Genomic DNA, 24,106 nt, shown 5'->3' with positions numbered 1-24,106 from the left:
AACCGTGGATCCTATAGCCTGGTACCAGATCTGTTTGTGCTGGCCTGTCAACTCCGTCTCAATAGCCATAGGAGTTTTTTATTTTTTAGTCATTTAGCAGACGCTCTTATCCAGAGCGACTTACAGTTAGTGAGTGCATACATTTTTCATACTGGCCCACCGTGGGAATCGAACCCACAACCCTGGTGTTGCAAGCGCCATGCTCTACCAACTGAGCTACAGGAGGCCTACAGGAGTTGTCTTTACAGCAGAAACAGATCTGGGACCAGGCTATGGATCCTATGACTCCCTGAGAACTATCCTGGTTTGATGAAATAGATAACATGTTACACAGCAGCAGCAGAAGAACAGAGCTGTCCCTGGGCTGGACACCAATTGGGGACAGACAGGACAACACTAAAGGCAAGGATAGGGAGAACGAGAAACAACATCATCAACAACAACAACTTCAACAGTAGCAGCCCTAACCCAGGGCCAGTCACAGACTGTGATGCTCTAATAGAACAGCTCTTCATCTGACTCCCACTGCTAGTCTCCTCCCACTGCTAGTCTCCTCCCACTGCTAGTCTCCTGCCACTGCTAGTCTCCTGCCACTGCTAGTCTCCTCCCACTGCTAGTCTCCTCCCACTGCTAGTCTCCTCCCACTGCTAGTCTCCTGCCACTGCTAGTCTCCTGCCACTGCTAGTCTCCTGCCACTGCTAGTCTCCTCCCACTGCTAGTCTCCTCCCACTGCTAGTCTCCTGCCACTGCTAGTCTCCTCCCACTGCTAGTCTCCTCCCACTGCTAGTCTCCTCCCACTGCTAGTCTCCTCCCACTGCTAGTCTCCTGCCACTGCTAGTCTCCTCCCACTGCTAGTCTCCTCCCACTGCTAGTCTCCTCCCACTGCTAGTCTCCTGCCACTGCTAGTCTCCTGCCACTGCTAGTCTCCTCCCACTGCTAGTCTCCTCCCACTGCTAGTCTCCTCCCACTGCTAGTCTCCTCCCACTGCTAGTCTCCTCCCACTGCTAGGCACCTGCTACTGCCACTACCCAATACAGTACAACATTCACCACACCAATGTTAACAAAGTTACTGGCACATTGTGAGAGTGTGATTTGAAGGAGTCAGGCGCAGGAGGGTAAATCACAGAATACAGAGTTTATTCCGTAGTACACAGTTACGCTGGATAGCGTCAACAGTCCAGTGCGCGAAACAGGCGCACTGGAACAAATACAGGCACACAGGGAAAACATACCCCGGCAACACAAAGTACAGGTAGCTCCACCGAGCTACACTCATCTCACATGAAACAATTACCCACAAGGACAAGGGGGCAGAGGGAACACTTATACATGTACTAATGAGGGGAATATGAACCAGGTGTGTGTAATGAACAAGACAAGACAAATGGAATGATGAGATATGGAGCGGCAGTGGCTAGAAGGTCGGTGACGACGAATGCCGAAGCCTGCCCGAACAAGGAGGGCAGCCCCCCCCCCCCCCCCCCCCCCCCCCCCTTTGACGCGCAGCTCCAGCAGCGTGCCGACCCCGGCTTCGGGGACGGCCAGGAAGATGCGGAGCAGGGCGAGCCGGATGGCGACGGTGGAAATCCCGCAACAGGGAGGGATCGAGGATATCCCTCACCGGGACCCAGCACCGTTCCTCCGGACCGTACCCTTCCCACTCCACGAGGTACTGAAGGCCCCCCACCCGACGCCTCGAATCCAGGATGGAACGGACGGAGTACGCCGGGGCCCCCTCGATGTCCAGAGTAGGCGGTGGGACCTCCCACACCTCAGACTACTGGAGCGGACCAGCCACCACCGGCCTGAGGAGAGACACATGAAACGAGGGGTTAATATGGTAATCAGGGGGGAGTAATAACCTATAGGTAACCTTGTTGATTCTCCTCAGGACTTTGAACGGCCCCACAAACTGCGGGCTCAGCTTCCGGCAGGGCAGGCGGAGGGGCAGATTCCGGGTCGAGAGCCAGACCCGATCACCCGGTACGAAGACTGGGGCCTCACTGCGGTGGCGGTCAGCGTTGGCCTTCTGACGACGCACGGCGCGTTGGAGGTGGACGTGGGAAGCGTCTCACGTCTTCTCCGCGCGCTGAAACCAGTCATCCACCGCAAGGAGCCTCGGTCTGGCTCTGGTGCCACGGTGCCAGAACCGGTTGGTAACCTAAAACACATTGGAATGGCGTTAGGTTAGTGGAGGAGTGACGGAGAGAGTTCTGGGAATATTCGGCTCATGGCAAGAACACCGACCACTCCCCCGGCCGGTCCTGGCAGTAGGACCGCAGGAACCTACCCACATCCCGTTCCACCTGCCCATTAGACTCAGGGTGGAAACCAGAGGTCAGGCTGACCTAGACCAACAGACATTCCATGAACACCTTCCAGATCTTGGATGTGAACTGGGGACCTTGGTCAGACACTATATCCTCTTGTACCCCTTAGTGCCGGAAGACGTGTGTAAACAGGGCCTCCGCAGTTTGCAGGGTCGTGGGGAGACTGGGCAGAGGAAGGAGGTGGCAGGCCTTGGAAAAGCGGTCCACAACGACCAGGATGGTGGTGTTACCTTGGGAGAGGGGAAGATCAGTCAGGAAATCAACACTCAGGTGAGACCATGGTCGTTGTGGAACTGTTAAAGGTTGTAACTTAACCGCTGGGAGGTGCCTAGGTGCCTTACTCTGGCCACACACCGAGCAGGAAGAGACATACACCCTCACGTCCTTAGCCAAGGTAGGCCACCAGTACTTTCCGGTCAGGCAGTGCACTATGGCACCTGGGTGACCAGAGGAGGGTGACTTGTGTGCCCAGTAGATCAGACGGTCACGGACAAGAGCAGGCACGTACTGCAGCCCAGCTGGACACTGAGGTGGAGATGGCTCTGTGCATAACGCCTGCTCTATATCCGCGTCCATCGCCCATACTACCGGCAACACAATGCAGGAGGCCGGGAGTATGGGGGTGTTGTCTCTGGGCCTCTCCTCTGTGTCATACAGCTGTGACAATGTGTCTGCCTTCACGTTCTTCGTACCCGGGATGTAAGATAGTGTGAAATCAAACCGGGTGAAGAATAGGGCCCACCTGGCTTGGCGAGGATTCAGCCTCCTCGCTCTCCAGATGTACTCCAGGTTACGGTGGTCCATCCAGATGAGGAAAGGGTGTTTCGCCCCTTCGAGCCAATGCCTCCACCAGGTCAGGGCTTGGACAACAGCCAACAGCTCCTGATCACCAACGTCGTAATTCTGCTCTGCCGGGCTGAGCTTCTTAGAGAAGAAGACACAGGGGTGGAGCTTGGGTGGCATGCCCGAGCGTTGAGATAGGACAGCGCCTATCCCTATCTCGGATGCATCCACCTCCACTACGAACGGTAGTGATGGATCGGGGTAAGCCAGTACCGCGGCTGAGGTGAACAGACCCCTCAGTTTACTGAAGGCCCTGTCAGCCTCAGCAGACCAGCGGAGCTGGGACGGCCCACCCTTCAACTGAGATGTAATGGGAGCTGCGACCTTGCCAAAGCCCCGGATAAACCTCCGATAGTAGTTGGCGAAGCCAAGAAAGCGCTGCACCTCCGTAACCGTGGTGTGAGTCGGCCAATTACGCACGGCTGAAATATGATCTCCCTCCATCTCCACACCTGAGGTGGTAATGCGGTATCCGAGGAAGGTGACGGACTGCTGGAAAAACATACACTTCTCTGCCTTGGCATAAAGGTCCTTTTCCAACAGTCGGGCCAGCACTTTGCGAACCAGGGACACATGCTCGTTGCATGCGTAGTGGAATACACCAGAATTTCATCGATGTAGACCACTACACCACGACCAAGCATGTCCCGAAACACCTCGTTCACATAGGACTGGAAGACGGATGGAGCATTCATCAAACTGTAGGGCATCACCAGGTATTCATAATGCCCTGTGGTTGTGCTGAATGCTGTCTTCCACTCATCCCCCTCTCGGATACGCACCTGGTTGTACGCACTCCTGAGATCTAATTTGGCGAAGAAGCGCGCCCCATTCATTGACTCGATCACTGAAGGAATGAGGGGGAGAGGATAACTAAATCTTATCGTCTCCTTGTTCAGTGGTCGATAATCAATGCAAGGGCGCAGACCGCCGTCTTTCTTCTTCACAAAAAAGAAACTCGGGTGAAGTGGAGGGACATATATACCCCTGGCGCAGGGACTCGGTGACGTATGTTTCCATAGCCTCCGTTTCAGCCTGTGACAGGGGATACACAATACTCCTGGGATGCACAGCGTCTACCCGGAGGTTTATCGCGCAATCCCCCGCCCGATGAGGGGATAACTTGGTCGCCTGCGTTTTAGAAAATGTGTGCGCCAAATCGAGGTATTCGGGGGGAATGGTTGCACCAATGGAAACACCTAGACACCTACCCTGACACTCTCGCGACCACACCGTGAGAACCCTCTGCGGCCATGAGAAGGTGGGGTTGTGGAGTGCTAACCAAGGGATACCTAATACCACAGGGAAAGCAGGAGACTCAATAATAAAAAAAGTGACTTGCTCGCAATGTGTCTCGTGGGTAATCATGGTGACTGGTGCTGTAACTTCCCTAACAAACCTGGACCCTAATGGTCGACTATCATGTGCTCTGATGGGGAGTGGAATGGATAGGGGAACCAATGAAATGCCTAGACTATGTGAGAATGCCCTGTCTATAAAGTTCCCAGCTGCGCCTGAATCGACTAGTGCCTTACACTGGGGAACTACCATGTGATCAGGAAAGTAGATGGGTAGGGTACAGTTCGCAGCAGAGGGCTCTGAACGAGTGTGGGTGTTCGATACCTGGGGTGATGCGAGAGTGCTCTGCCTGCCGCCTCAAGACCCAAAAGAACGCTGACGACAACGTGCAGTGTAATGTCCCTTCGTGCCACCAGAGTGAAACTGATGCTGTCGTCCTCCGCTCTCTCGGATAGCGGTTCCACCCAGCTCCATCTGCTCGGGCGGGGTTGGAATGTGCAGACCCCCTCCAGAACGTCCTCTGGCTGCCAGCAGGTTGTCCAAATGGATGGCCATGTCCACCAGTTGCGTGAAGGACAACATGGTGTCCCGCAGGCTAGCTCCCTTCGGGACGTCCTCACGCAGATGGCACCGGAAGTGGTCGATAAGGGCCCGCTCGTTCCACCCGGACCCAGCTGCTAGAGTCCGGAACTCCAATGCGAAGTCCTGCGCAGTCCTCGTCCCCTGCCTCAGGTGGACCAGCCGCTCGACCTTCGGGCGGGTGATCGAAGACAGCCCGAAAGAGGCGAGCGAACTCCCCGTAGTTGTCCAACGCGGCTCCTCCTTCGTTCCAGACCGCATTGGCCCACTCCAGGGCTTTCCCCGAGAGGCAGGAGACGAGGGCGGACACCTTCTCCCGCTCAGATGGGGCCGGCCTGATGCTAGCGAAGTAGAGATCCAGTTGGAGGAGGGATCCTTGGCAGAGAGCAGCTGTCCTGTCGAACTCCCGTGGTCGGGATATATGGATACCTCTGGGTGCTGGGGTGTGTGTGGCTGGATCCGGTTGCCCAGCTGGTCTCGACAGATCGGGTCCTCTCCTCTCCAGGCGTTGGACGACCTGAAGAACCCGATCCATCGCTTCTCGTAAGCTGGCTAGGATCGTTGAATGCTCCTGGACCCGTGCCACGACTCCAGGCATGCGCTCCTCTCCCGCTGACTCCATAGTGGGTGGGTGATTCTGTGAGAGTGTGATTTGAAGGAGTCAGGCACAGGAGGGTAAATCACAGAATACAGAGTTTATTCCGTAGTACACAGTTACGCTGGATAGCGTCAACAGTCCAGTGCACAAAACATGCGCACTGGAACAAATACAGGCACACGGGGAAAATATACCCCGGCAATACAAAGTACAGGTAGCTCCACCGAGCTACACTCATCTCACATGAAACAATCACCCACAGGGACAAGGGGGCAGAGGGAACACTTATACATGTACTAATGAGGGGATATGAATCAGGTGTGTGTAATGAACAAGACAAGACAAATGGAATGATGAGATATGGAGCGGCAGTGGCTAGAAGGCCGGTGACGACGAACGCCGAAGCCTGCCCGAACAAGGAGGGGAGGCAGCTTCGGAGGAAGTCGTGACACACATGATGTATGTGTGTGTTAGCCTAGATGACTTGTAGATTAAGTAAGGGTTATTAACCTCCACACCCCCCAACAACACAGAACGCACACATATAAACTCAGCAAAAAAAGAAATGTCCCTTTTTCAGGACCCTATCTTTCAAAGATAATTCGTAAAATCCAAATAACTTCACAGATCTTCATTGTAAAGGGTTTAAACACTGTTTCCCATGCTTGTTCAATGAACCATAAACAATTAATGAGCATGCACCTGTTTAACGGTCGTCAAGACACTAACAGCTTACAGACGGTAGGCAATTAAGGTCACAGTTATGAAAACTTAGGACACTAAAGAGGCCTTTCTACTGATTCTGAAAACACCAAAAGAAAGATGCCCAGGGTCCCTGCTCATTGTGAGAACGTGCCTTAGGCATGCTGAAAGGAGGCATGAGGACTGCAGATGTGGCCAGGGCAATAAATTGCAATGTCCGTACTGTGAGACGCCTAAGACAGCGCTACAGGGAGACAGGACAGACAGCTAATCGTCCTCGCAGTGGCAGACCACGTGTAACAACACCTGCACAGGATCGGTACATCCAAACATCACACCTGCGAGACAGGTACAGGATGGCAACAACAATTGCCCAAGTTACACCAGGAACGCACAATCCCTCCATCAGTGCTCAGACTGTCCGCAATAGGCTGAGAGAGGCTGGACTGAGGGCTTGTACGCACCAGACATCACCGGCAACAATGTCGCCTATGGGCACAAACCCGCTGGACCAGACAGGACTGGCAAAAAGTGCTTTTCACTGACGAGTCGCGGTTTTGTCTCACCAGGGGTGATGGTAGGATTTGCGTTTATCGTCGAAGGAATGAGCCTTACACCGAGGCCTGTACTCTGGAGCGGGATCGATTTGGAGGTGGAGGGTCCGTCATGGTCTGGGGCGGTGTGTCACAGTATCATCGGACTGAGCTTGTTGTCTTTGCAGGCAATCTCAACGCTGTGCGTTAAAGGGAAGACATCCTCCTACCTCATGTGGTACCCTTCCTGCAGGCTCATCCTGACATGACCCTCCAGCATGAAAATGCCACCAGCCATACTGCTCGTTCTGTGCGTGATTTCCTGCAAGACAGGAATGTTAGTGTTCTGCCATGGCCAGCGAAGAGCCCGGCTCTCAATCCCATTGAGCATGTCTGGGACCTGTTAGATCGGAGGGTGAGGGCTAGGGCCATTCCCCCCAGAAATGTCCGGGAACTTGCAGGTGCCTTGGTGGAAGAGTGGGGTAACATCTCACAGCAAGAACTGGCAAATCTGGTGCAGTCCATGAGGAGGAGATGCACTGCAGTACTTAATGCAGCTGGTGGCCACACCAGATACTGACTGTTACTTTTGATTTTGACCCCCCCTTTGTTCAGGGACACATTATTCCATTTCTGTTAGTCACATGTCTGTGGAACTTGTTCAGTTTATGTCTCAGTTGTTGAATCTTGTTATGTTCATACAAATATTTACACATGTTCAATTTGCTGAAAATAAACACAGTTGACAGTGAGAGTACGTTTCTTTTTTTGCTGAGTTTATATGCACATACATACAGTACACATGCACACCCAGTACACATGCACACCCTCTCTCTCCTCTCTCTCTCTCTCTCTCTCTCTCTCTCTCTCTCTCCTCTCTCTCTTCTCTATCTCCTCTCTCTCCATCACCTCTCTCTCTCCTCTCTCCTCTCTCTCACTCCTCTCTCTCCTTTCTCTCTCCCCCTCTCTCCTCTCTCTCTCTTCTCTCTCTCTCTCCTCTATCTTTCTCCTCTATCTTTCTCCTCTCTCTCTCCTCTCTCTCTCTCTCCGCTCTATACTCTCTCTCTCCTCTCTCCCTCTCCCCTCTCTCTCTCTCCTCTATCTTTCTCCTCCCTCTCTCTCTCCTCTCTATCTCCTCTTTCTTCTCTCTCTCCTCTCTCTCTCTTCTCTCTCTCCTCTCTCCCCTCCCTCTCTCTCTCCTCTCCCTCTCCTCCCTCTCTCTCTCCTCTCTCTCCTCTCTCTCTCTCCTCTATCTTTCTCCTCTCTCTCCTCTCTCTCTCTCCTCTCTATACTCTCTCTCTCCTCTCTCTCTCTCTCTCTCTCTCTCTCTCTCTCTCTCTCTCTCTCTCTCTCTCTCTCTCTCTCTCTCTCTCTCTCTCTCCTCTATCTTCTCCTCCCGCTCTCTCTCTCCTCTCTCTCCTCTTCTTTCTTCTCCTCCCCTCTCTCTCTCTCTCTCTCCTCTCTCTCTCCTCTCTTTCCTCTCTCTCCTCTCTCTCTCCTCTCTCTCGCTCTCTCCTCTCTCTCTGTCTCTCTCTCCTCTCTCTCCTCTCTCTCCCCCTCTCTCTCTCTCTCTCTCTCCCACTCTATCACTCTCCTCTCTCTCCTCTCTCTCCTCTCTTTCTCTCCTCTCCTCTCTCTCTCTCCTCTCGCTCTCTCCTCTCTCTCTCTCTCTCTCTCTCCTATCTCTGTCTCCTATCTCTGTCTCCTATCTCTGTCTCTCTCTCTCTCTCTCTCTCTCTCTCTCTCTCTCTCTCTCTCTCTCTCTCTCTCTCTCTCTCTCTCTCTCTCTCTCTCTCTCTCTCTCTCTCTCTCCCTCCCTCCCTCCCCCGGCACTGTGACCTAGATACTAGCTCCAGTCGCTCCCAAATCTGTCCTGCTCTTTGAGTCACCGGTTTCGTTCAGGGCCGTGTACCCTCCACGGACAGATGTGCTGAAGTCATCGGGACAAAAAAAAGCTGACTAGGGCGACCCAGGTTTTTTAAAAAGTTGCAGCACAGTATGCTGCGAAACCAAACAGACACTGGTGGTCAATGTGAAGTCAAAGGCAATGGCAGGGCAGAGAAAAACACATAAGTAATTCCTTTTAAATTGAAAATCTGTGCAGGATGAATTGAACATGTCTGTTTGGAGAGGATGTGACTTGTCAGAGAGGGAGAACAGGACAGACAGTTGATTGATGTGGTGGATGGTTGGGATTAGGACCAAGCCTAAGCTCTCCTTAAAGGGGTTTTACTGGTGGTCTTGGCTAGCCCTATCTCTGCTGCGTGTTATCCCCAATTTAGCCCTAATTTAGCCCCAATTTAGCCCCAATTTAGCCCTGCCCTAGCCCTGCCCTATAGCCTTCTCTGCCGTAGTCCCACAACCTCACACATTGCTGGGACTATTGGCATAACCATAACCCCCACCAAGCCTCCCAAACGCACATCTTTTTACCCATCCTCTCATTACCAAATGTTCAGCCTGTTTTTATGCTAGATGAAAAAGCACAACATGAATAATTGAAAGCAGAAAATGTAATTGGTTCGAAACCATCAAACCATCCCTTCTTCTAATTAGTATTTGATCAGTAACATGGTTAGGGAGGCTTTTCAAGACCACCATGGATGTAGCTGAATAAGTTCTTCAGCCAATACTGGGAAAGATCAGTGCGATCAACTGATTGCCCTTTAATGAGATTATACCATCTAATCTTCTTCTTCACTAAGTGAGTCGTAGATAGCCAGAGGGAATTTACGAAAGCGCCCTAAGTGAGTCACATATGTCTTATTGTGAGCCTTTGATATCAGTCTATGGATGACTGACATTAGCATTCAAATAGTTGGTCTAGTCAATCAGTCCGGAATGCAACAAACTGACCTTTCCATCAACCTGGAACTGCAACATTCAAAATGTACTGTAGCTTAATTGTTTTCGCAACCGTTGACAGTTGGTCTTTGAAGAAAGCCGTGGGCTGCCCAATTGGAGCAGTATTTACAAGCTTGTCTTTAAAGTAATCTACTTCACTGTGTAATACTGGGCTGACCAGTAGCGTAGCTTCGTTTTCTCAAACCTATAGGAATGTACACATAAAAGGGACCAACCCAATGCAATGTCCACATTAATATAGGCACAAACACAACACACATCCATGCACGCATATACATACACTAACATGGTTTCTTCAACTGGGAGAGCAGTCACAATTTAGGCTTCACATCAAATCATCCTGGTTTCTGCTGTGGGTGTCCTGCACTAGTTAGCTGTCTCAAGGAAAGATGTCTGTTTGACATGAGAGGACCCTCTGTTTGACATGAGAGGATCCTCTGTTTGACATGAGAGGATCCTCTATTTGACATGAGAGGATCCTCTGTTTGACATGAGAGGATCCTCTGTTTGACATTTTAGGCAGCAAAACAGACACAAAGTCTAATGCTGACTGGATTATACCTCTCTTCTTGTCTGACTGGATTATACCTCTCTTCTTGTCTGACTGGATTATACCTCTCTTCTTGTCTGACTGGATTATACCTCTCTTCTTGTCTGACTGGATTATACCTCTCTTCTTGTCTGACTGGATTATACCTCTCTTCTTGTCTGACTGGATTATACCTCTCTTCTTGTCTGACTGGATTATACCTCTCTTCTTGTCTGACTGGATTATACCTCTCTTCTTGTTTGACTGGATTATACCTCTCTTCTTGTCTGACTGGATTATACCTCTCTTCTTGTCTGACTGGATTATACCTCTCTTCTTGTCTGACTGGATTATACCTCTCTTCTTGTCTGACTGGATTATACCTATCTTCTTGTCTGACTGGATTATACCTCTCTTCTTGTCTGACTGGATTATACCTCTCTTCTTGTCTGACTGGATTATACCTCTCTTCTTGTCTGACTGGATTATACCTCTCTTCTTGTTTGACTGGATTATACCTCTCTTCTTGTCTGACTGGATTATACCTCTCTTCTTGTCTGACTGGATTATACCTCTCTTCTTGTCTGACTGGATTATACCTCTCTTCTTGTCTGACTGGATTATACCTCTCTTCTTGTCTGACTGGATTATACCTCTCTTCTTGTCTGACTGGATTATACCTCTCTTCTTGTCTGACTGGATTATACCTCTCTTCTTGTCTGACTGGATTATACCTCTCTTCTTGTTTGACTGGATTATACCTCTCTTCTTGTCTGACTGGATTATACCTCTCTTCTTGTCTGACTGGATTATACCTCTCTTCTTGTCTGACTGGATTATACCTCTCTTCTTGTCTGACTGGATTATACCTATCTTCTTGTCTGACTGGATTATACCTCTCTTCTTGTTTGACTGGATTATACCTCTCTTCTTGTCTGACTGGATTATACCTCTCTTCTTGTCTGACTGGATTATACCTCTCTTCTTGTCTGACTGGATTATACCTCTCTTCTTGTCTGACTGGATTATACCTCTCTTCTTGTCTGACTGGATTATACCTCTCTTCTTGTCTGACTGGATTATACCTCTCTTCTTGTTTGACTGGATTATACCTCTCTTCTTGTCTGACTGGATTATACCTCTCTTCTTGTCTGACTGGATTATTCTTGTCTGACTGGATTACACCTCTCTTCTTGTCTGACTGGATTATACCTCTCTTCTTGTCTGACTGGATTATACCTCTCTTCTTGTCTGACTGGATTATATCTCTCTTCTTGTCTGACTGGATTATACCTCTCTTCTTGTCTGACTGGATTATACCTCTCTTCTTGTCTGACTGGATTATACCTCTCTTCTTGTCTGACTGGATTATACCTCTCTTCTTGTCTGACTGGATTATACCTCTCTTCTTGTCTGACTGGATTATACCTCTCTTCTTGTCTGACTGGATTATACCTCTCTTCTTGTCTGACTGGATTATACCTCTCTTCTTGTCTGACTGGATTATACCTCTCTTCTTGTCTGACTGGATTATACCTCTCTTCTTGTCTGACTGGATTATACCTCTCTTCTTGTCTGACTGGATTATACCTCTCTTCTTGTCTGACTGGATTATACCTCTCTTCTTGTCTGACTGGATTATACCTCTCTTCTTGTCTGACTGGATTATACCTCTCTTCTTGTCTGACTGGATTATACCTCTCTTCTTGTCTGACTGGATTATACCTCTCTTCTTGTCTGACTGGATTATACCTCTCTTCTTGTCTGACTGGATTATACCTCTCTTCTTGTCTGACTGGATTATACCTCTCTTCTTGTCTGACTGGATTATACCTCTCTTCTTGTCTGACTGGATTATACCTCTCTTCTTGTCTGACTGGATTATGCCTCTCTTCTTGTCTGTCTGGATTATACCTCTGTTCTTGTCTGACTGGATTATGCCTCTCTTCTTGTCTGACTGGATCATATCTCTCTTCTTGTCTCTTTCTATCTCTCTCTCTCTCTCTCTCTCTCTCTCTCTCTCTCTCTCTCTCTCTCTCTCTCTCTCTCTCTCTCTCTCTCTCTAGCTCTCTCTCTCTCTTGGCTCCTGAAGTCTCCGACCAAATGGTACATGAAACTGGTACCTGTAAATCAGATGACCAGCACTGGTCTTATTCCCCCCGTCCATCTGTCCGTTTCCATAGTGACTGTCTCTCACCGCCATCCCCATAATGTCTCTGTAGTGACTGTCTCCATAGTAAATGTCATCATTCCACACATGAACGTCAACATGTAATTGCAGTTATTGGGGACGCTTTATTTTGCAGTTAACTCGGTTTCCGTCTAGTTTCCCTGCATTAGATTTCATTCATTGTTATTGGAGGTTACTGGACATGTGATTTTGTTTATTATATTGTCGATATGATTACATTATGTCATGTTTTGATGTCAGATTTAGTATTCTCATGGTGTGTGTGTCGGTAGTCCATACATTAAACAATTTCAGAATGATTTCACAATGTCATACCTCCAATGAGAGATACACTCCATCTATATGGTGATCTGCATTCCTACATGTCTGTCTGTCTGTGTATTTCTTTTTTTCCTGTGTGTGTGTCTGTGTCTGTGTGTATCCCCCTTGCCCCATCTCTCTCCCTGCCCTGGCCCATTGTCAGTCTGTTTGTCCCCTGGCAATCCAGGCTCGCCACAGGAAGGAGCAGCAGACTGTGGCCCAGCAGGTGCCCTGGATCCCCCCCTGTCGATGACCTGCTGAAGGACACTTCTGACGGCTGCGCCCTGGCCTCTCTGCTGCACTTCTACTGCCCACACCTAGTCAGACTGGAAGGTACACCTCTACACAGTACTACACTGCACTATGACCGTGGGGAGGGGAGGGGAGGGGGAGGGGGGGGGGGGGGGGGGGAGGAGATATGTGTGTGTGTTGGAGAGTGGAGAGAGTGAGTTTGATAGGGGAGAGTGTGTGCATTTGATTCTTGATAGATATTGTTATTTTTCTGCATTGTTGAGAAGAGTTAGCGAGCAAGCGTTTCACTGTACCATGTGCCCGTGACCAATACACTTGAATTTGATTTGATCAACACACAACCCTCTCCAGGGGCCTAGCTGTCTGATGTGAGTCTGACGGAGTTAAGGGCTCTCCCCTGGCTAGCCTTTCATGTCCCAGAAGGACTGAGTGAGCCATCAGCCGTCCATTGGTGATGAAAATCAAATCTCATAATCAACTCATCCTTAATCTCATTAACCTTCTTGATGAAGTGGATGGGACACACACACACACACACACAGACACACACAGACACACACACACACACACACACACACACACACACACACACACACACAGACACACACACACACACACAAAGCTCAGTATTGAACCCCACAAACTCAGAGTGATGATTGATTTAAAGATTCTGTTTACACTTCAAAATGGCTTGAGTACCTTGTGCAAAACATCCAGTATCCTGATCCCTGATTGGTCAATCCCAGACAAGGAAGGGGACAAATAACATACAGATGCCTCTGCTTTACCGCCTTAATCCTCACGTACACACACTTCCTGATTCACTTGCAAGTTGATTGGTGCAGCACGTCTCTCAGACCCCCTTGTCCTTGTCAGATATCTGTCTGAAGGAGCGTATGTCGCTGGCGGACAGCCTGTACAACCTGCAGCTGGTGCAGGACTTCTGTCAGGAGCATCTGAACCGCTGCTGCCACTTCAACCTGGAGGACATGGTGTACGCCTCCTCGTCCCTCAAAGTAAGTCCACAAGGCTAAGTTAAAATCTTTTAAAGGATTCACTGTGGTACAGTTGACACATTAATACCCCTTTTTCTCACTGCTGTACTGTGCTGGCTCGGATATTTTCTTTTCAGATTGTCCTTTCGAGCACAGTTCCAACAACTAGGCTCAGTAGTGTGAAAAGGGTATTGCTGTACACAGAGTTAGGCCAACGTCATTTTTAAAGGGTGCCATGTTGGCACCAAAAGTTCCAAAGAGACTTTGCAAAGAAAATGACAGTTCAAAGAGCTAAGGACACTGGGTAAACCAGGCAGAAGGACAGGCAGCTAGTGTGTGCACTGTTGCCAGAGTGGTGAGCCATGTGTACATTCATATTATGTAATAGAAAGCATGGTGAACAATGGGATCTGTCTGAAATAGATCTTGTAAACTCTGTCCTCACAAAGCACAGTTCTGGTTTGTTTAGAGTTAGATATCTCTATTTTCTCTTCCGTCTATAGTCTTCTGTCTCTCTCTCCTCTTTTTATATACCTTTCTCTCTCTCTCTCTCTCTCTCTCTCTCTCTCTCTCTCTCTCTCTCTCTCTCTCTCTCTCTCTCTCTCCTCTCTCTCTCTCTCTCTCTCTCTCTCTCTCTCTCTCTCTCTCTCTCTCTCTCTCTCTCTCTCTCTCTCTCGCTCTCTCTCTCTCTCTCTCTCTCTCGCTCTCTCTGTCTCTTTCTCTCTGTGTCTCGCTCTCTCTCTCTCTCTCTCTCTCTCTCTCTCTCTCTCTCTCTCTCTCTCTCTCTCTCTCTCTCTCTCTCTCTCTCCTCTCTCTCTCTCTCTCTGTCTTGTTTCTCTCTATTGTTCCTAAATTTTTCACTGGAAGCTATAATATGTATTCCTGAGCAGTATGGATGAACATACAGTGCATTCGGAAAGTTTTCAGGCCCCTTTACTTTTTCCACATTTTGTTACATTACAGCCTTATTCTAAAATGGATTAAATAAAACAAATTCCTCATCAATCTACACACAATACCCCATAATGACAAAGCGAAAACAGTTTTTTATTTTGTTTAGCAAATGTATTAAAAATAAAAAACAGATACCTTATTTACATAAGTATTCAGACCCTTTGCTATGAGACTCGAAATTGAGCTCAGGTGCATCCTGTTTCCATTGATCATCCTTGAGATGTTTCTACAACTTGATTGGAGTCCACCTGTGGTAAATTCAATTGATTGGACATGATTTGGATAGGCACACACCTGTCTATATAAGGTCCCACAGTTGACAGTGCATGTCAGAGCAAAAACCAAGCCATGAGGTCGAAGGAGTTGTCCATAGAGCTGCGAGACAGAATTGTGCCGAGGCATAGATCTGGGGAAGGGTACCAAAACATGTCAACACAGTGGCCTCCATCATTCTTAAATGGAAGATGTTTGGAACCACCAAGACTCTTCCTAGAGCTGGCCGCCCGGCCAAACTGGGGGAGAAGGGCCTTGGTCAGGGAGGTGACCAAGAATCCGATGGTCACTCTGACAGAGCTCTAGAGATGGGAGAACCTTCCAGAAAGACAACCATCTTTGCAGCACTCCACCAATCAGGCCTTTATGGTAGAGTGGCCAGACAGAAGCCACTCCTCAGTAAAAGGCACATGACAGCCCACTTGGAGTTTGCCAAAAGGCACTTGGAGACTCTCAGACCATGAGAAACAAGATTCTCTGGTCTGATGAAACCAAGATTGAACTCTTTGGCCTGAATGCCAAGCATCACGTCTGGAGGAAACCTGGCACCATCCCTACGGTGAAGCATTGTGGTGGCAGCATCATGCTGTGGGAATGTTTTTCAGCGGCAGGGACTGGGAGACTAGTCAGGATCAAGGTTAAGATGAACGGAGCAAAGTACAGAGAGATCCTTGATGAAAACCTGCTCCAGAGCGCTCAGGACCTCAGATTGGGGCGAAGGTTCACCTTCCAACAGGACAACGACCCTAAGCACACAGACAAGACGACGCAGGAGTGGCTAAGGGACAAGTCTCTAAATGTCCTTGAGTGGCCCAGCCAGAGCCCGGACTTGAACCCGATCGAACACCTCTGGAGAGACCTGAAAATAGCTGTGCAGCAATGCTCCCCATCCAACCTGACAGAGCTTGAAAGGATCTGCAGAGATGAATGGGAGAAACTCTCCAAATACAGGTGTGCCAAGCTTGTAGCGTTATACCCAAGAAGACTCGATGCTGTAATCGCAGCCAAAGGTGCTTCAACAAAGTACTGAGTAAAGGGTCTGAATACTTATGTACAGTGCCTTGCAAAAGTATTCATCCCCCTTGGCGTTTTTCATATTTTGTTGCATTACAACCTGTAATTTAAATGGATTTTTATTTGGATTTCATGTAATGGAGATACACAAAATAGTCCAAATTGGTGAAGTGAAATGAAAAAAATAACCTGTTTCAAAAAATTCTAAAATATAAATAATGGAAAAGTAGTGCGTGCATATGTATTCATCCCCTTTGCTATGAAGCCCCTAAATAAGATCTGATGCAAACAATTACCTTCAGAAGTCACATAATTAGTTAAATAAAGTCCACCTGTGTGCAATCTAAGTGTCACATGATCTGTCACATGATCTCAGTATATATACACCTTTTCTGAAAGGCCCCAGAGTCTGCAACACCACTAAGCAAGGGGCACCACCAAGCAAGTGGCACCATGAAGAACAAAGAGCTCTCCAAACAGGTCAGGGACAAAGTTGTGGAGAGGTACAGATCCGGGTTGGGTTATAGAAAAATATCTGAAACTTTGAACATCCCACGGAGCACCATTAAATCCATTATTAAAAAATTGAAAGAATATGGTACCACAACAAACCTGCCAAGAGAGGGCCGCCCACCAAAACTCACAGACCAGGCAAGGAGGGCATTAATCAGAGAGGCAACAAAGAGACCAAAGATAATCCTGAAGGAGCTGCAAAGCTCCACAGTGGAGATTGGTGTATCTGTCCATAGGGCCACTTTAAGCCGTACACTCCACAGAGCTGGGCTTTATGGAAGAGTGGCCAGAAAAAAAGCCATTGCTTAAAGAAAAAAATAAGAAAACACGTTTGGTGTTCGCCAAAAGCCATGTAGGAGACTCCCCAAACATATGGAAGAAGGTACTCTGGTCAGATGAGACTAAAATTGAGCTTTTTGGCCATCAAGGAAAACGCTATGTCTGGCGCAAACCCAACACCTCTCATCACCCTGAGAACACCATGTTTTTCATCGGCAAGGACTGGGAAACTGGTCAGAATTGAAAGAATGATGGATGGCGCTAAATACAGGGAAATTCTTGAGGGAAACCTGTTTCAGTCTTCCAGAGATTTGAGACTGGGATGGAGGTTCACCTTCCAGCAGGACAAAGACCCTAAGCATACTGCTAAAGCAACACTTGAGTGGTTTAAGGGGAAGCATTTCAATGTCTTGGAATGGCCTAGTCAAAGCCCAGACCTCAATCCAATTGAGAATCTGTGGTATGACTTAAAGATTGCTGTACACCAGCGGAACCCATCCAACTTGAAGGAGCTGGAGCAGTTTTGCTTTGAAGAATGGGCACGCTCAAGTTCTGTTTTTTAAATCTTATTTCTTGTTTGTTTCACAATAAAAAACATTTTGTATCTTCAAAGAGTTAGGCATGTTGTGTAAATCAAATGATACAACCCCCCCAAAAAAATCCATTTTAATTCCAGGTTGTAAGGCAAAAAAATAGGAATAATTCCAAGGGGGTGTGAATACTTTCGCAAGCCACTGTAAATGTGATATTTCAGTTTTTGGTTTGTAGTAAATTAGCTAAATGTTCTAAAAACCAGTTTTTGCTTTGTCATTATGGGGTATTGTGTGTAGATTGATGGGGGAAAAAAACAATTTAATCATTTTTAGAATAAGGCTGTAACGTAACAAAATGTGGAAGAAATCAAGGGGTCTGAATACTTTCCGAAGGCACTGTATATGGCCTGTGTCGCTGTTGTCTTCTAGGCTGTGAATAGAGGTATTGGCCACCTGTGTTGACCACCTGTGTTGACCACCTGTGTTGACCACCTGTGTTGTTGCCAATGTATTGAGAAACTGGTGGGAAACAAACAGCGCTGCATTCACTATAACCCAATTTTCTCTATTATTGTACGGTATGGCCTCAGAAGTACTGTACTGAAAACTGACTCTTTAGGCATGGGTTGTATAGAGCGGTATGGGTTGGTAGAGCGGTATGGGTTGTGGTAGAGCGGTATGGGTTGTGGTAGAGCGGTATGGGTTGGTAGAGCGGTATGGGTTGGTAGAGCGGTATGGGTTGGTAGAGCGGTATGGGTTGGTAGAGCGGTATGGGTTGGTAGAGCGGTATGGGTTGTGGTAGAGCGGTATGGGTTGTGGTAGAGCGGTATGGGTTGGTAGAGCGGTATGGGTTGGTAGAGCGGTATGGGTTGGTAGAGCGGTATGGGTTGGTAGAGCGGTATGGGTTGGTAGAGCGGTATGGGTTGTGGTAGAGCGGTATGGGTTGTGGTAGAGCGGTATGGGTTGGTAGAGCGGTATGGGTTGTGGTAGAGCGGTATGGGTTGGTAGAGCGGTATGGGTTGGTAGAGCGGTATGGGTTGGTAGAGCGGTATGGGTTGGTAGAGCGGTATGGGTTGGTAGAGCGGTATGGGTTGTGGTAGAGCGGTATGGGTTGGTAGAGCGGTATGGGTTGTGGTAGAGCGGTATGGGTTGGTAGAGCGGTATGGGTTGTGGTAGAGCGGTATGGGTTGTGGTAGAGCGGTATGGGTTGTGGTAGAGCGGTATGGGTTGTGGTAGACGGTATGGGTTGTGGTAGAGCTGTATGGGTTGTATAGAGCGTAATGGGTTGGTAGAGCGGTATGGGTTGTGGTAGAGCGGTATGGGTTGGTAGAGCGGTATGGGTTGTGGTAGAGCGGTATGGGTTGTGGTAGAGCTGTATGGGTTGTGGTAGAGCGGTATGGGTTGTGGTAGAGCTATATGGGTTGGTAGAGCGGTATGGGTTGTGGTAGAGTGGTATGGGTTGGTAAAGCGGTATGGGTTGTGGTAGAGCGTAATGGATTGGTAGAGCAGTATGGGTTGTGGTAGAGCTGTATGGGTTGTGGTAGAGTGGTATGGGTTGTGGTAGAGCGGTATGGGTTGTGGTAGAGCAGTATGGGTTGTGGTAGAGAGGTATGGGTTGTGGTAGAGCGGTATGGGTTGTAGTAGAGCGGTATGGGTTGTGGTAGAACGGTATGGGTTGTGGTAGAGCTGTATGGGTTGTGGTAGAGCGGTATGGGTTGTGGTAGAGCTGTATGGGTTGTAGTAGAGCGGTATGGGTTGTGGTAGAGCTATATGGGTTGTGGTAGAGCGGTATGGGTTGTGGTAGAGCTGTATGGGTTGGTAGAGCGGTATGGGTTGTGGTAGAGCGTAATGGGTTGGTAGAGCGGTAAGGGTTGTGGTAGAGCTGTATGGGTTGTGGTAGAGCAGTATGGGTTGTGGTAGAGTGGTATGGGTTGTGGTAGAGCGGTATGGGTTGTGGTAGAGCGGTATGGGTTGTGGTAGAGTGGTATGGGTTGTGGTAGAGCAGTATGGGTTGTGGTAGAGCAGTATGGGTTGTGGTAGAGCGGTATGGGTTGTGGTAGAGCGGTATGGGTTGTATAGAGCGTAATGGGTTGGTAGAGCGGTATGGGTTGTGGTAGAGCGGTATGGGTTGTGGTAGAGCGGTATGGGTTGTGGTAGAGCGGTATGGGTTGTGGTAGAACGGTATGGGTTGTGGTAGAGCAGTATGGGTTGTGGTAGAGCGGTATGGGTTGTGGTAGAGCGGTATGGGTTGTGGTAGAGCGGTATGGGTTGTGGTAGAGCGGTATGTGTTGTAGTAGAGCGGTATGGGTTGTGGTAGAGCGGTATGGGTTGTAGTAGAGCGGTATGGGTTGTGGTAGAGCGGTATGGGTTGTGGTAGAGCGGTATGGGTTGTGGTAGAGCGGTATGGGTTGTAGTAGAGCGGTATGGGTCGTGGTAGAGCACATAGGGGAGGAAAGGTGAGTTTGTTGTTGAGTTCTTTAGGGCTGGCACGGTAATTGGGGCTGGCACAGTAATTTAGGGCTGGCACGGTAATTGTATAACCGTGTAACCAACAATTAAATGGATGAAGACCTTGAATGAAATAAAATAACCGTCATAACCATTCTAATAGATTAATTTCAGAAAATATTTTTTATCAAATCAAATCAAATGTATTGGTCACATACACATATTTAGCAGATGTTATTGCAGGCGTGCGAAATGCTTGTGTTCCTAGCTTTATTTTTTACGTAAATACAGTATATCCACTATACCCAATAGCAGTAGTGTAAATTAATGTAAACAATTGTTTGTCTACCGGGTCGTTCCACCCATAACTACAGGAAGTAGTGGTGCTGAGGGTGCTGCAGCACCCCCTGGAAAATCTGAATAACCCCCAAAATATATAGACATGTTTCGTTTTTTTTTGTTTCGTTTTTCACAAAAGTAGCGCACTGGGCCTTTACTAGTGGTTTTGTCATACACTCTGGGGGTCGCAGGATTTAGAACGCAGCTATTATTTTCTTTCTCAAACAGCATCGATAATTTGTGGCGGTCTCTATAAAAGTCGCTGGCCACACACCAATACACTGATTTGACAGTCAAACTATCACTTAAATAGTGGTCAACTGTTGTCACTGTTGATCCTATGTCGGGTCGTGATTCAATTAAGTTAACTAACAGAAAAAGTGTTTTGATCCCTTTTCTGTGATGGCAGCCTCCCGAAATCAACATCCGCCGTTCCAAAAATATAGATATAACAAGTTCTCATCTAACCAACAATGTACAGGTTATTCCAAGTTACTGTGTGGGATTTGAATAGTGTTCGTTTACACAGCGCTACACCCAAACATTTGCGCCCTGTTCTATTGATTTCAACGTGATCTAATTTGACATTTTAGGTGACGCTTTTATACAGAGCGATTTACAGGAGCAATTAGGGTTAAGTGCCTTGCTAGTCGGCTCGGGATTCGAACAAGCAACCTTTCTGTTACTGGCCCAACGCTCTTAATCGCTAGGCTACCTGCCATCCCAGCAGGGAAGTGATATCAAAAAAAGTGTTGCGTTATACTTACCGCGTTGGCGACCCACTTGAACACTTAAAAAGGTAGCTATCTGTCCTCTATAAATTGTCCTCTAACCAGTGATGTACACATTATTCCCAGATTCCGTGTGGTTTTTGAGCTGTGTTAGTTTTAACAGGACGTGCAACCTCATCTCCCCCCTCTCACGCTATTGATTTCAATGTGATAATCGATGAGTGATTGACAAAACAGTGTTGCGTTTCTCTTTGTTTTGGTGACCCCCGTATCAAAATGCAACATCCCCCCAATCGATTTATTGCCACTTTTTTGGTGCGTGTGCAGTTTATTAGGTGCTTGTTTAATAAAATACAAGTAATATGATGACTATTGTTGCACTTGCATGTGTAGATAGTACATTTGAAGTTTTGGTTTTCAATATATCACAAACTGATTCTGCATATTGGTTACTGATTTGGACATGTTAAAACTGTGTTTGGGCTATTTATCAATATGTTTACATGCACTAATAATTCGATATTAAACTGATTTTGGCAGTAGGCCGAGTATGGCATTAGCCATGTAAACACCTTACTCTGCTTATCTTAATCAGTGTAAGACCAAAATCGAAGTAAGCATAAGCCGATTAAAACGCCTGGTTTTCAGAGCAATCTTTTGAATTATCAGGACATGTAAACACCTCAACCAGAGTTACAGAGCTGTATTAGACCTGCGCATGTGCCAGCACTAGCAGCGCAAGCCTATTTCTTTTGCGCGAGTGAATTGATTTTGTCAAACTAAAAGTATGCATCTTAAAAATAGTTTTCCCATACAAACTTTATATGTCAGAACTCAGAATCAAATAGGCATCACAAACATAATATGGTCGCTGTGGTAGAAAGTTTATTTTGATTGGTGATGTTCTGCAATTATCAAAGTCCCATCAGGGTAGCCTAATTTCAGATGTGTCCATATAAACAGGATTATTAGGGAAATCGTTATTCTTGCAAAGCATGTAAACATTTAAATCAAACTATTATATTAATCTGACTATTCACAATAATCTAATTATTGTGTGCATGTAACCATAGGAAGCAGCGACAGCATCATTTTCAACTTAGGTTTTAGGAATATAAATGGAACTTTCGACATTAATTTCCAATGGTATTGTACTTAGCTAATGTGTATGTGTGCGTTGTGTACAGCGTATGTGAAGAGTGTGAAGGAATGTGAATGTGTGTGTGTGTGTGTGGCGTCAATATGCGTGTGTGTTTTGTGTGTGTGTGTGTGTGTGTGTGTTGGAGTGTCAGTGTAGTATGTGTGGGAGTGTGGTTAGAGTCCAGAGAGTGTACATGGAGCATGTGCAAGAGAGTCAGTGCAAAAAAAAATAAAAATGAATAAAATAAGGGGTTAATGCAAATAGTCCAGGTAGCCATTTGATGAACTGTTCAGCAGTCTTATGGCTTGGTGAGAGAAGCTGTTCAGGAGCCTTTTGGTAGGAAGCTTGGCCCCAGTGATGTACTGGGCCGTACGCACTACCCTCTGTAGCGCCTTACGGTCGGATGCCGAGCAGTTGCCATACCAGGCGGTGATGCAACCAGTCAGGAAGTTCTCGATGGTGCAGATGTAGAACTTTTTGAGGATCTGAATTCCAATGCAAAATCTATTCAGCCTCCTGAGGGGGGAAGAGGCGTTGTCGTGCCCTCTTCACGACTGTGTTGGTGTGCTTGGACCATGATAGGTCCTTAGTGATGTGGACACCAAGGAACTTGGAAGCTCTCAACCCGCTCCACTATTGGCCTGACAAAAAAAACGTTACCCAAAATTCCATAACTGTCACAGACCTAGTTCAAATGTGGTTGTGTTTGTGTGTGTGTGTGCCCTTGTCAGAGCAATAAGGATCGGAGGCTACCCAGCTGTCAGTTGTGCTGGTTCTTTCGGTGGTGAAGTGTTGCTCTTAGCTGTTAAAGCACACAGTTCACGAGCGGGGTGACTAGTAGTGAGCTGGGACCAGCTGTGTCTAACATTGGGCAGCCCTTATTTTGCAGTGTTACTGCAGTTACAGTGCAGTACACTGCAGTTTTTCTGCAATTACTGCGTCCAAATTACCACAGTCGACTGCACTTACTGCAGTTTCATAACTGCAGTCTTTGTTTTTGTAAGGGCAGTAACCGAAAGGTCTCTGGTATGAATCCCAGAGCCGACTAGGTGAAAAATCTGTCAATGTGTCCTCGAGCGAGGCACTTAACCCTAAATGCTCCAGGGTCGCCGTCAATAATGGCTGATCCCCTGGCTGTGATCCAACTCTCTGAGGGCGTCTCAGGGGGAGTGGGAGATGCAAAAAAACACATTTCCAATTCACACATAAACACTTGTGCATGTGTGAAATGGGAGAAATGTAAGCAGCCACCTGATTATTATTATTATTATTATTATTATTATTATAAATTGGCCTTTTGAGCAACCCCAGATCAGGAATCAGATCCTGAATAAGTCACTTCACAGAAGGTTTGGAGAGAATTTCGTTCAGGCATGCGGGCCAGGCAAAACAGAGAACTTGGGCTGAGCAGGCAGGTCCTACTGTATCTATCATGGGATGTAGCTCAGTTGGTAGAGCATGGCGTTTGCAACGCCAGGGTTGTGGGTTCGATTCCCACGGGGGGCCAGTATGAAAAAAATAAAAAAATAATGTATGCACTCACTAACTGTAAGTCGCTCTGGATAAGAGCGTCTGCTAAATGACTATAATAATATAATATAATATGCCATTTAGCAGACGCTTTTATCCAAAGCGACTTACAGTCATGCGTGCATACATTTTTTGTGTATGGGTGGTCCCGGGGATCGAACCCACTACCTTGGCGTTACAAGCGCCGTGCTCTACCAGCTGAGCTACAGAGGACCACTAAAATGACTAAAATGTTAATGTAAAAATGTAAGAACGAGAGTCCTTATGGCAAGTCTTAAAACACTGTAAATGTAAGAAAATGGTACTGGGATTGGGTTTATGCTAACCACAATA

At 47.5% G+C, this 24,106-nt stretch overlaps 1 pseudogene across 1 annotated transcript in view; it reads left to right on the top strand.

Moving 5' to 3' along the window:
* The window catches only part of LOC311136976 (calmodulin-regulated spectrin-associated protein 2-like), a 95,089-nt pseudogene that overhangs the window by 53,028 nt on the left and 17,955 nt on the right, over nt 1-24,106 (top strand). Inside the window, exons 5-6 of the transcript in view lie at nt 12,959-13,104; nt 13,900-14,039. The product of the transcript in view is annotated as a calmodulin-regulated spectrin-associated protein 2-like (transcript). The remainder of the gene's footprint in view (nt 1-12,958; nt 13,105-13,899; nt 14,040-24,106) is intronic.

Source organism: Coregonus lavaretus, assembly GCF_964263955.1.
Source record: "Coregonus lavaretus genome assembly, chromosome: 11".
NCBI lineage: Eukaryota > Metazoa > Chordata > Actinopteri > Salmoniformes > Salmonidae > Coregonus > Coregonus lavaretus.
This window is presented reverse-complemented; position numbering and strand designations above follow the sequence as displayed.